At 27.3% G+C, this 18,485-nt stretch overlaps 1 protein-coding gene across 3 annotated transcripts in view; it reads left to right on the top strand.

Annotated features, from left to right (window-relative positions):
• The window catches only part of LOC141524421 (uncharacterized), a 104,222-nt gene that overhangs the window by 3,393 nt on the left and 82,344 nt on the right, over window positions 1-18,485 (top strand). For 2 of the 3 annotated variants that reach the window (XM_074238305.1, XM_074238297.1), the window contains exon 3: window positions 5,023-5,096. The gene's annotated coding sequence lies outside the window, so the exon portion shown is untranslated. Of the gene's footprint in view, window positions 1-5,022; window positions 5,097-7,482; window positions 7,840-18,485 lie in introns of those variants that run through there. The other variant, XM_074238311.1, reaches the window with a different exon arrangement.

Below are 18,485 nucleotides of genomic sequence, written 5' to 3'. Positions count from 1 at the left end.
AAAGAAAACAATATTGAGAAAGAATATTAAAAACTTTCAAAAGCACCTTTCTAAAAGAAAAAAGCAGAGTGCAATTTTTTTGTTTTTTCAATTTTCTTCGGCGATTGTTAACATAATTTTTTCTGTGCAAAGGTTAACGGTTATTATTTCAGTTAAATTTTATGAAAAATTCTTTCTTTTTTTGTAATTGAATAAACTAGATACTTTAAAAAAATTTTCTATCCACAAAAGAAATTTACAATCGTATTTAGTAATTTTGGGGCAATACTTTGCGGACATTGTATCTTGCACCTTGAGGGTGTAATAGCTTGGATAATGTAGTTAATTCGGTTAGGGAACAGCTTTTATAGACTGAGAAATAGAGGGATTATTTAATGGTATAATAGACATAAAAGTACCATAAAATAGGGTCATCGCAATGAGGTAATAAGGTTATGAACCAATTAGGAAGATAGTTAAGACATATGCTCTATTTATATGTTACATTATATCACTCCAAAAAAAAGTCTACAGGAGGTGCGATTATTTGTGTATAGGAAATAAATCAATTTGTGATTGAATTGATTTAGAATTGTTATTTAACAATACTGTTATAAAAGCTTCGTCATTTGAATCAATAGTACTTTTAATAATAGCGAGTTTGTATGTTTAATATTTGTATATTGATTTCAATGAATATCGTTCATCCTTTTTACTAGGTAGATTCTGTTTACGAATATTATTTTATTTACACTATTTATGGAAAAATCATTTCCAAAAATAAGTTTTTTTTTTTTGAAATTTTAAAAAATTCTACAGTATCTTTTTTAGAATAAAAAAAAGTTTGAAATAACTTTGTGTAGAAAATTCGTGTGTTACAATAATAAAGATTATATACTTTATGAAAAAATCTTTTACAGTAGTGTTTGAAATTTCTTTAAATTTTCCGTTAATTTCTTATGTTGAAAGATTCTAATATTTTGTCTGTTTTAATTATTAAACTAGAGACTTGAAATTAAGTTAAAAATAAGAAATATTTAACGTAAAAAAAATTTTTTTTCGTCTCACCGGCACTGGTGTAATGAATGACATAATAAATAATATTTTTTTTGCTACGCGTCGTGTAGAAAAAAGTAGTTTCGAGATAAATGAGTTTAAAATTTTAATTAAGTATTACTTAGCTTTGTACTTGCTTTTGCGCTAAGCTGTTAAACTTTAAATATCGTTAATATCATTATAAAAATTTTAAAATATATTTTTGGAACGCTATGCTATCGAAGTAAAAAAAATTTTATTTTTTTTTTAAATTCCAGACCCCTAAAATTAAAAAAAAAATTTTTTTATTTTATTTTTTTTTATTTCCAATAGAATGAGCGTAATAAATAACAGGTACATATTTTCTTTGAGATATTAAAAATTTTTTTTTTTTTTCAGATGTAAACATCATTTTTTTTTTTTTTTTAGTTATTTATTTAACTTATCAAAAACGATGTTATGATATTTTTTCAAACATTTATACAGTATACAGTACGCCAAGCCTTTATACTATCAACACTACTCATTCAAGTGACCCGAACTCAGTTTTTTTTCCCATCACTACGTTAATTCGAAAAGCTATTAAAATCTATAATAATAAAACTTTTAATTTCAGTAATAAAATACGAAACCTAAAAATTTTTTTAACTATTGTTAAATTCGCCAAAATTTTAAATTTTCAAATTATTTTATTTTTGCGCTGAATATTTGAGGGCTGATTATAATAATGAATTCCATTAGTATCAATATACATATCTTAAGTGAATTATACACCAACTATTTGTGCCAGGTTGAATCGAGTTTGACTTTAATTGCATCTTCGGAACAAGGACCGCGGCGACTGATGTTCGTGATTATTCTGTAATTACCGTCGACAATAACGCTACAAGCTTTAACAATACTACGTTGATTGATACATATAGGAGCCAATTAATCCTACGGGGTTTGAAAGTCCCTCGACGTTACATGTCACGCATACTAACAATTCAGTGCCGGAAATTGCCATACAAATTGATTGTCAAACATTCACGTTTTCAATTTAAAAAGTATACACAATATTCTTTTGTACATTGCTTTTACAAACAAAATCTTATGTAATGGAATTTATTATTTTATCAACAGTAATAGTTTGTTTCACAATTCATAAAAACCTTGTTCTATTTTTATTTATACGTTTTTATTAGCTTGACCGGTATGTCTCTATGCAATGAAATCTTTCAATGTCATTTTTGTCGAGTTTAAAACCTCTGATTTATTTGAAAATTTGATAGCATATTAACGGCCGACGATTATACAATAATTTAATACCTTAATCCTAATGTTCTGACCAGAATCAGCAGAATAGCAAAATGACTAATTTGTTAATATTTTGAAAATTTTATTAGTAGATATTTTATAAAAATATCATAAAAGCTCTTAAAATTTTTTTTTTTTTTGTAATAAAATGCATCTTTTATTAATCACTTTATTTTTATTTTAATTAAAAATTTTTCAAAATTATTTTCTAATTTTCAGTTTGGTTTGCTACTAGAGTATGTTTTTTAATTTTTAAAAATATAATTTATTATTTATCGTGACTCTCATTGAAAATAGAAGAGTTTTTCGACAAATTGACTTTAATAATCTAATATTAATACTATCAAAATTTTAATAACGATAACTTCAATATTTTTTAATTTTTAAATTCCCCTTCCCTTAAAAATTTTCAATTTTTAAACCGAAAAATTATTATATTAAAGCAATATTTATTTAAAAAAAAAAAAATTTCAATACAATCAAAAATTTCAATAAATTTTTACAAGTATTTATTTTTTTTTGTACTGAAAATTGAGGCGGTTATTTTTATCCGTGATTTTCCTCAACGTAAGTCTGAAAAAAATCACAAAAATAATGAGACATCTTATACAAAATAAACATTACCAAAATACACTCGCACAAGGGATTTTCTTGCAAGGTTGAGCTATTTCGCCTGTCATGAAAGCGTTTGAATAAACTATGAGGACAGTGACATGAAAAGTAGTGTATGCGTATATGAATTACACGAGTGGGCGGAGACGGGTGTGCGATCTATTTTTGTGTCAAATGTTATGTTAGATTTTATTTTCGAGTTTTCTCTCTCTCTTTTTGTGTTTATATTCTTTTTTGTACGGTAATAACGGCTTACCATTACCATTAACATCTTTGCTTTTATTTAGCCATTTGCATTATTTTATATGGGCATATAAAATATACACCGACTATGAAGCGCTGCTCGTTTAAACAACATGCATGGATGAACTGAATAACTGGCCCTAATTGAGTCCCTGGTTGTTGTACCACAATACAATATGTATAGCTTTCGATTCCAATTCTCTGGACTAATGAGTTTCACGATGTCCATGAGAGCAACAGAGAATATTGTCTCTCTTATTCGATCTCTCTCTTTCACATCAACACTATCTCTTTTCAGCTAAATTGCTTGGGCTCTTGAACGCATATACATCTGTCGCACCGAGACTCATGTATACATACATTGTACCTTTTTAAATTCATATTTAATACACATGTATATCATTGTTAACTCTGCAGTTACAATATGTAGACATTTATTCTTGATTTTCAATTATAAATTCCATTACTACTATAATTAATTAGCAAATGAATTAATTTTTATTTACTCTACACTTTTTTGCCTCATTATTTTTTAGCTTTAATTAATATACCTTTCACTCTGATGTTAATTTATAATTCGATTTTTTTCTTATTTTATTCTTCTGAACCCGAAACTGACTCAAAATTGCCCTTAAGACTGTGTTTAATTAGCATAATAAGTTTTTAAGCGCAAAGTTGGTGGCTTGAGTGGCGGACGGTTGGTTCGTTAATTTCCGAGGGTCGAATATACCGGATGATCCTTGAATATTCATGCTCGTGTACAGTGGATTAAAAATAAAATAAAGTATTCGTGAACATTAAAAAATAGATTCATTAAATTTGTCTTTTTTTTTTAAACTTATTTTTTAATTTTTAATAAACGTTAGTTTTTTTTATAGGTAATTTTGTTTTATCGATGTTGTTATACTTAAATTACCATTAAATATTAAATTTAATCCATTTTTTTATACTTTAGCGGCTTCCATTTGTCTCTTGTATTTTTTAATTAAATTTTTTAAAGTTTTATGGATGTAGTTACTTAGTTTCAGATCGTTAAAAGATACTCGCAAAATATCCGAGTTAAAAAAAAAACACTTTGTTACAATTGTCAAACTATAAGCTGTGTTTTCTTGGGTTTTAGAATGAAGCTGGATAATTTAAAAAATTATTTAACGAGTTAAAACAAGTCTTTTATTTTTACTGAAATTAATTGTGAAAAAAATTATCTTTTAGCTATCTTAGATTAATTGAAATGTTAACATTAAGCACTTAATTTTTTTTCCAAAAAATATTTTCTTTAAATTAATCATCTTTTTTTTTTTTTTTTTTTATAGAATATAATAAAATACCAGCAAAAATATGAAATATTTTATCCAGGGAAGATTTTTTTTGGATTAAAATTTTTTTTATAATAATTTGTTAATTTTTCACTTTAACTAAAGTTCTATCTATGTCTATTAACATCCAAAGGTTCATGATTTTTGACCAGGCTTTTAAAGGTTGTGTGTGAGATATATATTAGCCAGAAAATAACACAAATGCGTTTGCTCGTCCATCAAATCTGGTGCCAGAATGGCGGGACCAACCGGCGCCTTTACTACTGTCTTTCCTCAAACTCTCGTCGTTCTTCACCAAACAGTACTCAGCAATATACTACCATCTCTATACTCTAGCAATATTGAGCTACTCCTGATGTCTATAATCTCTAAAATGACATTTTAATTTTTTTTATCTCAATAAGTAACGTTAAAAATTAATTTTATAAAATGTAATCAATAATTATGAATATAAATTCAGAACAGTACTTTCTCGAAATGTATTATGCAGAAAACTGGATCTTCTATGAACTAATAAATTATTTGGATCTTCTATTTTTAGGATGTTCTATATCAAAGATGAAGAAAAAAGCCTCTGTTTTGCTGAATATTGGCTGCTATTTTATTCAATGTTGGGTGAGTTTTTATTTCTTTTATGATCTAGTTTTTGTGCAAAAGTAAACATACATCTGAAATATTTCTATGTATGGCTCCAAGATATTTAAAAATTTATTTTCTTCCTGATATTCTGTGAAATAAATTTTTGGAGTATGTCACATTTATATAAGCTGAATTTTTGGTATTTTATTTGTTTTTACTGAAAGAAATACTAACTCAATAGTTATTACGAGTTGATTAAGAAGAATATCATCCTCAATCGATAAAATCAAATTCTTCAATCAAAAGCAATTCTTTTTGATTAAAAAAAATGTCGCTTTAATGGAACTTTATTTTTATCTTTCAAGTACTAAGATTTCTTTATTTTTTAAATGTTAGCTTCAGTAAATAGAGGAACATCCCAGTTTAAAAAAAAAAAAATTTTGAAAACAGAAATTCAAAAATTTTTTGGTCTAATTGGCACGCCCTAAAAAAATTAATTAAAAAAAAATTAAATTCGTAAGTTTGGAATAATTTAACAATTTTTTTACGAGCAATAACCCTTCAATGAATGAATATTGTATGTTATGACATTAATTAATTGGGCTATTCAGCAGGATAAAATATTATTCTCACCATCATTATTTGTAGTATGAATAGATGTCATGATAATATCAAGAAAAGCAAAGTATAAAAGTACTTGAGCGATCGGAACGTAAGCGCAGCTTTTTATCCCTCCTTAACTTTCATTGGTGTAGCATAATATCGACGATGGCGACGGTGGTCTGTGGGATTTTTCTTTTTACTTTGAAGCATCATCATGAGAAAGATGTTTTAAAAGAAATAAGAGAGACTGGCAGTCAATACTTAAGCTATTTTTTCTAATGTCAATTTACTCTAAGTAATGTCTGACTCGTTTCAATTCTTTTCCTTTGAATCAATTCGCTTTTTGTTTTCTTAACGTGACGTTTCTTATCATTGAGCGTGACGATTTGTATTAAAGCTCACTTTTATTATAGCTATCACGTTTGACTAAACCACAATAATGAAAATAACGATAAAAAAACTGATAATAATATTCAATTAATTTTATTAAATGTTTTATTTTCAAGCTGAAATTTTTTGCTCTTTGATAAGCTTAAATAGAAAAATTTTGAAATTGATTCAAAGAAGGATTAGAATAGAAATTAAATGGATTATTAATTGACAAGTTCGGTCCGACCGACAGCTCTAGGAGGATTATATTATTTTTTTAATCGGTTTTATGAAAATTTTGCCCATTGACCTTCAATTATGTCATCATATTTATGCTAAACTAGTAAAAAATATAAGAATTCTTATTCTTTATTTTTTAGACCTGTATGTTTCATTGCTGTAATTTTTTACTTGTGTAAAAACAGCTTTTATCGTTTTTAATATAAAATAATTAATTAGAAAAAATACAAATGATGAAAATATGTGTAAATTTACCCAAGTATTAAAAATAGTCATTACTCAGATCAAAATTACGAAAAAGAGAAGTTTGGGATTTTTTATGTTCAAAATTAAGATAAACAGTTATTAATAAATTTAACCTGTCAAATTTTCGATATTTTTCACAAAGATTAATGGTTTTTTTTTTTCCCATTGAAAATTTTCAAATTTCAGAATAAAAGTTCAAAAAACGTTCAACCTCTAAAACTTAATATCAAACGTCAGAGGTCTAAAAATGAAATAATAAAAGTATTAATATCAAAAGATAAAAGAGGACATGGACGAAAAATAAAATTAAAAACATGTCGTGGTATATTGCTGATAATAATACGAATAAACGGGTAAAAATCGAAAGCTCAAATATATGAGTGCACGTGGTAGAGTCATAATTCAGCTCAGCCAATAAAGGCCGTTTCAAGTATATTTTTTATTGTAGCAAGCATCCTCTCTTCTGCATCCCAATTTTATGTTTTTATATAATTCTTTGTTTTCAATTTATAATTTTAATTTTCTGTTTCATCTATTACTTTCCTCTGCATCCCTTCAATTCGTTTTTCGTAACGAATTTTCCCGCGATAACCGAACTCTATCCTTATATATTATCTCTGTCGCTCTTACGTCACACGACGACATTGCAAGCTCTTGCTCTAAGATTTTTTTTTTTATTATTTCATGCTTTTTTTTTTTTTTTTTTTTTTTTTTACATTAACCCCCTTTCCCCTCAGCCTCGTCTTTTTCTGTCTTTAAATTTCTTTCCATCGTCTCTGGCTGGTCGGTTCTTTATCCACCCCACAGATGTCGTTGTCCTTTTTCCACTGACACAACATACCTGGTAATGCCGCGGTACGTTGCGCAGCCAGCCGTGGCTACACCCTCGAACGCGAGCCAAGCAGACTCTCAGTCGTCCGCGCACCCTCTAACGGTGAGGGTGAATTATTTTGCGGGATTGCTAAATACCAGTAGACTTAACATTACTGGCCATAACGTAGTTGTATAAACATCCACACTTGTATCTATATATATGTACGACATATGAATATAAATACATATAAATGTTTAGATATATTACATGTATGTGCACATATATGTATACATACTGAACTTTATACCCTTTATAGCGTACTCAAAAAACTCGTGAGTCTCTCATGCTGCACTTCACTACTCTTAGTCGAGACTGACCTCGATAAGTGAGCCGGTGAAGTGGACGGTCATAAGAGACTTTAAAGAGTAAAATAAAAAAAAAAGAAGATACGCAAGTCGATGCTTGTAACGGATGAGGAGCATTGTTGCGGTTTTTAGTATCGTACAGGTAAGGGGATAATTTTGTTTACCTGCGCGTGATTTTGCGGGTGATATTCTCGTGGTTTTTCCCTCTACTTCTTCCTTGTAATACTAAAATTTCAGATTATTCAATTCCTTGTTGTTTTACTTTTTTACCAGAAAAAAACTCCATTTAATTAGAACATGGTTTTTTTTTTTTTTTTTATTTACTTTATGTTCTTATTTGTTTATTTCTACTGATAAATAAACCAACATGTGAAATGCGATGTGTTTGGAGAATTTTTAATGCTTGCATTTGAAGAATAAATATAGGTAACATAAATATTTATCCCCGAGCAAAGCGAGATATTTTTTTACAACCACGTGTTTTTATAATTGCGCTGTTGTGAATTAATGTTTTTTTTTTTTTTTTTTTTTTTTTTTTCGTTTAGTAATTATTAGAAATATACGAAATAAAATATCCAATCTAACATTTTATGATGGTATAATTTTTTTAAGGATTAAATTATTCAATATTATTTCTTATACAATTAATTTTTAAATTGTCAGATGTCTGTTAATAAATTTAACATATTATATCAGATAAGTGTCATAAAAATACTGATATTCTGTTTTATCAATCGCTGTGAAACATGAAGTTTTAACGTCCGTTGAGTTAGTCAAAGAAAGAAATTTTCAAATCGACTGTCTCTTCCTGAAGACAAATCATTTCAAGCTTGTCAGAATCGTTTTTGTTCCCGTAAGCCGTAAAATAACTCAGTAAATTGACTGTCTGGATATGTGTAATCGGTTTTATTTTATTATTTTATTATTTCGCCTGGCTCTAGACGTTAAAACTTCAAATTACAATACAACACAGTCTGAAACTCGATTTCAAATCAAATTATGAAATTACAAATTAAAAACGCAATGTGTAATATTGAATCAGATTTCGAATATTTTTAATCCTCGCAATATTTGTTTATAATACAAATTGTAAAAATTGAATTTACTAATCTATACCAATAACCTGTAGTTACTATGTGACTACCGACAATAATGAATTAAAAAGAGCTTTGGATTAATGATTTTCCGATATTTTTAATCGGAGTATACATAACTTATTAAAATCCATTGACTATCGCTGAAAACCATATTAAATCGAGAAAAGGCATGAGTTCAGATCAAGACCCTTTTCAACAATACTAAATTGAACTTTAAGAAACCCATTTTATCATATAAGAAGTATGTCTGAGATAAATTTTCTTTGCTTTTATTGTTATACAGATAATTAATTAAGTACAGAAGGAAAATTTTGTCTCTGATAAGACAGAGTTTTATAGTTAAATTTGATGGATAGATAATTTCAACTTACATGTTAATATACATTTCTTTTGATTGGTGATGTTATTTATTTACGTGAATTTTGCAGGATATTCAATCCATTCCAACAAATTTTCTAAATATTTCGGACTCCACTCGAGGCAGTCATATTTTTTAAATACTTAATTAAGTTATTAAACTTATTGAAAGTACTCTATCACTTAAACTTCGTGGGATCTGGTAGTGTAAGTGGAAGAACAACCGACGTGAATTCCGGAGGTACAATTCTGATCTTTTTTTTAAGATGATCTTTGCATCCAATAAGTTTAATAAATTATTAAGTTTTTGAGAAATGTGGCGGTATTGAAATATTCAAAAATTTGTTGTAATGGAATTGGATAGCCTGCCAAATTATGTAAATATAAAAAAAGTTGATGTTTTAAAGTTTTTACCTTATTTTTAACCCTGAAGCCTTTTTTTACATCGAGCTTAATAATTTACCGATCAAATGAAAGTTTGAAAGTTATTGCAATGAAAGGAAAAGTTCAACTAAATTAATGCAAATTTGTAAGGTGTATGTTAATAACAGTATATGGTGACATTTTCATTATAAATTATATGAGATTTTGACATATATTTTACGATGTCGTCGTAGTTATAAAATAAAATTAAACATGCTATTTTTGATTGAGTCAATGTTTTATTTTTTAATTTTCCGTTGAATTTTTAAAATAATTGCAAGTTTTTTGAGCTCAAAAAACACAATTATATGCAGTTATGTATTGTGTTTTGGGCTGTGGGTTCTAGGAGTGGCCTGCAGCGCCAGTTGTTTTCTACATTTAAAAAAAATTTCAATATCTCTCTACATTAATTAATTTTAATTTAAACGAATATTTTTTAATCCAGCATACACTGAAACTTTAATGAAATCAATACTGAAACAAAACTATAAACTTTAGAAAAAAAAAATGTAATTTAAAAAAGTTAAGTAATTAAAATGTTACTTTAATAACTTTGAATTTACATAACTATATGTTGCACAATAGTTTTTTGCCACTGAGTTTTTAACAATCACGATATTCCTTTTAAATTTCATTTAGTAATAAATTTCATTTGAATTAATGGAGAAAAAATTTTATTTAACTTTCTTTTCAAAGTTTAAGTGGACTCTTAAAATTCACTATAAAGGAGAATTAATTTTTCGCTCTCGTTAACTTTTTCCGTTCTTTTTAAAATTTTTATAAATACTAGAAAAAAGAACCCTTCCGGGCAGTTCAGAATGAGTTTCATTAATAATAACCTTTTTCACTTATTTTTTTGTTGCTTATGACAAAAACCTGGTGGTTTTGTCCAGTGACACCTACCAAACACTTAACCATTACTTTATTCTCTTTTTTATAACTATTTTCGCAACTTTTTTTTGTACTTAATACTTTCGCTCGCTCTTCATAAAAAACATAACCTCTTGACCTTACTTCCATTCTCGTCACTTTATTGAAAAGGTAAACGGACTTTTATGCTCGGCATAGTTACAGTGGTATTATTTTATCGCATTCTTTATCTCACGTTCTGCTAGCGAAGCAATTTATCGTTTTTTTTTTTCCTTTATTACTTAAATTTATCAAGTACGCAAAAATCGTTATATAACTAATGATAAATCTCAATGAAGTTGTTGACCTTTAACAAATTAGCTTCAAAAAAATCTTCAATTATATTACCACCAGTAATTGACTGTTGTGTGCATAATTAATTGAATGGTTTTTTTAGGAAATTTATTCATTAAATTCTTTTCAAATATTTGTTTCAAATTTAAAGCTATGGATGCCGTTTTTTCATAAAAAAATCAGTGTTATTGAAGACTATGCTACACTACGAAGATATTTTAATATTTCTTTTGCTGTCGGTAAAATCTAACAAACAAAATGTTCCCAATCGGATACTAGATTTGATTTTGAAAAAAAATAAATCGAAGATTAAGCAAATAAATGAATAACCTTGTCTACCAACTGCAAAGTTTAAAAGGATGATCGGGGTACAAGTATAGTCAGTGTGCTTCCGAAAAATATTTAAATGACACTAAGCTGGAGTTGTATACAGAAAAAAAAAATTTCTTGAATCAAGAAAATTATAAAAAAAAACCGAAGTTATTTTGGAGCAAGAAGAAATTTTCTTGGCTTAAAAAAATTTAACTTCGTTCAAAAAATTTTTACTCAATTCAAAAAATTTTCAATTTTCTTTAAGATTTTCTTGATTTAAAAAAATTTAGGCTTGATTCAAGACTTTTTTTCTTTTTGTGTAGTAAACATAATTATTGAAGTGATAAAAAGTATAAAGCTTATAATTTTGATAGTGTATACATTCATTTTTATGCGAATGAATGTTGCGGTTAAAAAATATTTTACGTGTAAAAGTGCATATTTATATATACATTATAGGGACATATATGTAAAAAATTCAAGACCGGAAGATGTTCGCGATGATGCAAGGCGTCGCAGTGTCTGCTTCGCTAAGCACAAATACACTTGTGCTCGCTACTTTTTACCGTTACACATTACGACAGCTTTAAATAATGTAAAATACAATTTTTTTTATTTCGCGTAATATGTACGTAAAACGGTATGTTTATGAGTGTGGCCTTTGGTTTCGAAAGTTTTTACTAGCTCTCTTAAAATGAAGCTTACAGTTAAAGATACTACAAGAAAAAAAAAGAGCACTCGAAAAATTGCGCTCTACAAATAAAAAAATGTATTTTTTCTCTTAACATTCAAATCACTCCGGTTAAATTTAACATTTGATTCTCATACAATTTTTTACAGGAGCTTTGCTTGGACACTTCCGGCCAAATTTTGAAATTTCAGCGGAAATACCTAAACAAAACTTAAAATTCCAATTTTAAGAGGTCCATCACGGAAGTTACATTACACGCCCTTTCACATAACATTTGTATGTAGGTTTCAAATTATCACATACAACAGTGTAGTGTTTACTAAATTGTTTACCAGTGAATTTTATTCTATGAAATCAGAGTTCAGAGCTCGGATTGAGTATTGGTTTACTAAAGCTGAAATATAAATTGGCAAATACCGTGTCAATTTACTTCAGTAATAATGTACTTAAAACGATTCAACATCTGATATCTCAATTTTCATGAGTTTTACATTTTATAAAATTTTAACAAATTGCAATATTATTTAGTGAAAAAATTTTCTGATAAGATCATTTATTACACAAAAAAAAAAATGTTCTCGAATCGAGTATATATTTTTAAAGAGCTCAGTATTCTTGATTTGAGTAGAAAAATTCTTGATTTAAGAAAATTTTTCTTGATTTGAGAAAATTTTACTTAATTCAAGAATTTTTCGTCTTGATTCAAGACAATTACCCTCTTCAAAATTATATTCTTGGTTCATGAATTTTTCTCTTGAATCGTTAATTTTTTTTTCTGTGTACCTGATCAGTTATGTATGAGAGTACAAAAATGATTTATTATCATTTTTAACTTTTTCTAAAAATGAATGTATTTATAAACATATTATACTAAAAAAAAGTTGGTTTGGGAGTGGATTAAACTAAACACCAATAACAGATAAGCTGAAGAGGAGAGTACAGACAATCAATGCTTTGAAACTTAATACCTTAACATAACTCCCTTGTAAGGAGAGGATTTAGTGATCATGTACCTTCTGTCGGAATATATTAACTGCGGCACAAAAATTTTGCGTACACTCATTTTCATTGGAAAAAAGTATTGCCCTAATATCAATAATTATCTAATGATAAGTTTATTAAAAAGCAATCCTTTGAAGAAAGAAACAATAGTTCGATAACGATAGAAGTAAAAAGATGTTTTTAGTCGTTTGATTGAAAAATAATTGGATCGAAATAGTTGTGCTATAAATCTATGGATTAAACTTTCTCATTGAGTCGAACGCATTAACTTCCCATCGTTATTTCACTTGAACACAATTACCGAAAGAGAAAAGAAAAAAAGTGTAGTAGAAATAAAAGAAAAAAAAAATCTAGAAAATGGTTAACCTTGCAGGCCATCCGTAGAACTTTGCTACATACCGATTCAAAATTATTTATTTTGAATTTTTGAGCACTTAAAGAAGTGTAAAAATGCATCATACGGGTGGAAAAAAAGAAATCTAAATCTAATAATTATAACTGTGACACAATTGACTTAAACGTGATGTCTTATTGGGATGAGTGGCCTTGTGAATTCATTTCTGTGAAAAAATTGCAGAGCGATAATCACTCTACTATTAAGGAGGGTAGTAAAAATTGAACTATACTAGTTCTAGCTTAACTTCCACCGATAGTTTTCATGATCACAGACCATTAAACATGTTTCGAATAGCACTATTGGTTGTTTTTACTGTATTTGTACAGTAAAAAATTTGTAATATTGGCAATCATTTTTTGTTCTTTCAATCATACTGTTACAACTATTACTCGTGTTATTAGCTCGACCATTCAATGCGGCAAATTTTAATACCCTTTTTTTTTTTTTTTACTGCAAAATTTTTAGTAATTTAGTAGTGACATGATATAATTATTCGTTCTCTAATTTGTATGCAGCTTGATTTTTTATTTCACTGTAATACTACAAATTATTTTTTTTTTTTTTCTAAATAATTGACGAAATTGAAAAATTGATTTAAAAAAGTGACTTTTAGGTCTTTTCAAATCGTTTTAGATAATGTAAAATCTCTTTCCTCAATCAGGATTGTCTCATTTCAAAACACTGTAACTAAAAAGTGTCGAATTTTTTAAAAATTATCATTATAAAAATGTAAAAATTTCTGTTACGATTTTAAAACAGAATTTACACTCAAACTTCTTCTGATTTGAGTAAGAGCTTAGTTACTGACATTTTACCGCACAGTATCTTAGAGTATGTTAGCATTGCTGTGGTGCATATACTGGTAGAATTTTCCGGAATTTAGGTATCGGTTATCAACTATTTTTCCATATTATGAAATTAACTTAATCGTCAAACACCCATGCTTTCCTTTTAAAATTTATTTTAAATTGGTTCCTGTTGCTTTATACGGAATGTGATGAAAAATTCTTGAGCCAAGAACATTTTTTCTTGCTCCAAAATAATTTTCGTTTTCCTTAAAATTTTCTTGGCGCAAGAAATTTGTTTTTTGTGTGTACAACGCCACAGAAAAAAAAATTTCTTGAACCAAGAAAATTATAAAAAATACCAAAATTATTTTGGAGCAAGAAGAAATTTTCTTGGCTTAAAAAAATTTAACTTCGTTCAAGAAATTTTAATTTCATTTAAAAAATTTTCAATTTTCCTTAAGATTTTCTTGATTAAAGAAAATTTACGCTTGACTCAAGACTTTCTTTCTTTTTGTGCCCATTCACTCAATTAGAAAATATTCTATTATGTTAAATTGTAAACATTAATTTATATCACATTCGTAAAAAATGTATCGATTTTGTTTTCAACTTTAATTGAAACTTTAATTATTTTCAACTTTAATTCTCAATATTTATTGACGGAACATTCAGATGCCAATGAAAGGTCTAGTTTCTTCATCACAGAAATCAATTATAATTATTAAATACGGTTAGTAGTGAAATGAAATGATACCGCAAAAGTTTTATCCAAGTATCAATGCATAAAAAGCATTACAGATAATACTCGAGTTAAATCAGTAGAGGCACTTAAAAGGGCGTTTGAGCTGAACACCCTAATCTCAATGTGCCTTTGATGTGAGATTGTCGATTGCAAATACCTTGTAGAAAGCATTGAACCGTTGCGTATATAGCTAATTGATATTTTACATACATAAGGTAACATAATAATGTTCTCGTGTATATACATGGATAATTCTACTAAATCAAACGCTCAATGCATTTAGTAATTAATGTAAACATTTAATAGGGTTCCAATGGCTTGTTCACCTTCATAGATCATGTATAGATAGGTAGGTACTTTCATCTTTCATGGATACAGTAATCGTCTATTTATTCATGTGCATAAACCGTGGGGAAACTATATCCGTATAGAGAAATTCACTCTTGATTTTCATTAAGGGCCTGAGGGAATTGTCCCACAATCGATTTATACAAATAACACTGACTATCTCCAAGGTTCTACTCAGTTCTTCCATTTTATCCAAGTTTTTCACTTTTTTATCTTCATTTTTATAATTTACCTTCTTTTTCTTAATTTAGTTGCATTTGTAACTTCTATCCTGGCTCATGTTTCTCGTCCTCTGTAATCCAGAGACCTTTTTTAGTGAATGAGAACATGAATAAGGAATGTCTTTTGTTTTATGGGATATTAATTACAGAATTAAAAGAATTAATGAAACGATCCCCGACGATTACAAGTAATTATTCTTCGTTTTTTCTTTTCAAACGATAATTAAGCTGATATATATATTTAAACTTTTAATTATAAAGCCTTAAACTTGTGTTGACTATCAAATTTTATTTTCTTTAGGGCAAAATTATATAAAGCTAAGTTAAACGGAGGTAATCTTATTTTTTAATATTTTCTCTTGAAATTTATTTGACATTGTCATTTTTAAAATAAATAAACTCATTTAAATTGTGTGATAAGTCAATTTCAGTTTATTTGTAATATGTCCAACACTTAATTTCAATTCTATGTTGAGATTGGAACTCTTAAAATAGAACTAAAAAGTTAACAATTCAGCGCACGGGAGTTCATGTAAGTGCATTAATTATTTGGTGCTCTCATTTTGCACAATTGTGTCTTTTTATATTCAGCCACTATAATAATTTATAGATTTCAAAATTATTAAACATGCTAAGAGCTTTTAAAATTGAATTTTTATTAAGTTTAATTTATATCTATTAAAATTTCGAGAAACTACCTTGACTAATTTCGGAATCATGTTTCATTATAATGGATATTAATATTTTATGTAACATGGCTTATTTCTGATGCCAAAAGGCATATGTCAAGTTTAGATCTACTCTAACTGCTAAAATTCACAAAGGGATCAAGTACGCAAATGATCTACCTAACAGAGAAACTACTTTGGTATACACATTCAGAATTTCATGCTAATGATTATTTGATTTCTCTTCAATTTATTTAGTTTTTAATTATTTTTTCGAGTATAAGCTGTAAAAGCATTAATACATACAGATGCTGCTATAAATAATATTAGTGAAGCATTCTACACTTTATGTTGAGTATAATAAAGGATGGCAAAAAATTTTAAAAAACGAATGTTCTTAATGGGAATTTATAAATAGAGTAAGAAAATATTTAGGACATTTTTTTTTTAGTTTATTTTTATATACCAATACATTGATTTTAACGTTCCAATCTCAATATAATTATAATTAAGCTTGACCCCTTGCAGTCAAGCATTTAAATCGTATTCCTTTAACAGCAGTAAGGGTAAAAAAAAGTTAGTACAATTTAATTTAAAGTATCTAATAAGGGCAAAGAAATCTTTTTGTTTTTAAATTGAAGCTCGAGCAATTCTAAGTAAGTTAGATATCATTTTAAAACAATGTACACCTATGGAAAAATATATATAAAAACATATAATCAAATATATAAAAAATTTATATGAATTTTCGTCAAAAACGTTTATGAAAAATTTTTTATATGTTAGCCTATATTTTTTATAAATGTTGGACGTATCCATTCATAAATATAAAAAATTTTAAAAATTTTCCGAAAATCGGTAAGATATAATTGGCTTGAAGCCATTAACTTGTCAATTATAGTCTGTTTTAAATATCAATAATTTATATTTGTTTTATATAAACAAATATATAAAAATATAGGCTAACATATAAGCAAATATAATATAACAAATTGTACATATCCATTTTCGGCGAAAATTTATATAAATTCGATATATTTGGGATATACATTTTTATATATATTTTTTCCATGGGGGTAATAATATAAAAATAATATTTAACATGAAAATATGTTGTCTGGTTCAATATCTGACTAACTTTTATGAATACAAAGTTACGTAAGGAACATGACGATGTTTCGAGTAATAAAATGAAGAAAAATAAATATAAATCTCAAAAGATTTTCGCAGTTATTTTTTCTAGGAGAGGGGGGAGGGGGTTCTGTCAAGTTAAGTTACCCGCCTTATACAAATTCTTCTACTTGAATTTATATCTATAAAACCAAGTCATTCATCGTGCTGTCTAATCATGTTTCTGGAAAAAAAACTAGCGAATTGTTAACAAAAAACCAGAAGATGATTTTTATTACTTGATCGCATGAAAGCATTTCAAATATGAATCTTAGAAAAAATTAGTTAGTAAGTTTTTATGAAATTTTTATATTTTAAAATGTATTTGAAATTTCTCAAACTTTATTTAGTAAATTAAAAAATTCGTGTTAAAAGTAACCGCAGTTAATTGAGTTGAAGTTATTGAATATGCATTTATTAGATGAAACTTTAAATAAGTATTGGCTTATTAAATTTCTCTAAGCGTAAAAAAAATTTTTAAAATAACCTCAATGATTCAATTATAATATTTACTCTCGGGAGAAAAAAAGTTTGAGATGAAAATGTTATTAAATGTATATTGGAAAGTTTTAAAACAGTACCTTACTTTTTCTTTCTAAATACGATGCTACAGAACTCAGTAGCTAACTATTAAAAAAAAAAACAAAGTTAAAATAAACTTAAAATAATATTTATGATAAAGCGCATACTTTTTTGTTCATAATATTTAATTATATTTAACTTATAAATGTTTACTTTTTATAAAAGTCGTATAAACAAAAATACATACAAATGTAGTGAATAAGTTCAGAGAAAGGGGCAGGTAGTTGTGTATAAATTTTCGAAGAACCCTCTCGGGATGTTACGATGGGTGGCGCATAACATTGTAGTTTCACTGGAAGCAACCTTGTTATTTCTGCGGCCTTTTGGCTTTAAGTAGTTACTTTCGCCTAGTAATACCACGATTTTCTCTTCCACATTCTGGGTATAATTTTGTCTTTAGAGACAAAAAAAACGTTTTTATTTTCTAACTTTTTTTTTCTCTTATTTTTGCCCGGGAGCTAAATATGTTCTTTGCAGATTTCAGGTTAATTAGAATAAAATTAATTAAAATAAAAGCTAACGGACTTCATTTTTTATTCAATGATTTTTTATTCCTTTACTTAAATTTAAAATAGATAGTCTGATAAGAAAGGAATATAAAAATGGAGATAAAGAGTTTAAATGGACTCGATAATTGCCTCGCTGAAGGCTAAAAATAAAGTATGAATAGAACCAAAAAAAAAAAAAAAAAAAAAATAGTGAATCAAGTAGTTGCACAAAAAATGTATACACTTGTGTACACCGAATAATCGTAGAGAGTAGTTTAAAAAGGAAATTTTAAAAATGG

The sequence above is a fragment of the Cotesia typhae genome, unplaced genomic scaffold (genome assembly GCF_013202065.1).
Source record: "Cotesia typhae breed Kobodo isofemale line unplaced genomic scaffold, CoteBio_Ctyphae contig_11, whole genome shotgun sequence".
In the NCBI taxonomy this organism is placed as follows: Eukaryota; Metazoa; Arthropoda; class Insecta; order Hymenoptera; family Braconidae; genus Cotesia; species Cotesia typhae.
The sequence above is the reverse complement of the archived record's forward strand: the minus strand, read 5'-3'. Positions and strand labels throughout refer to the sequence as shown.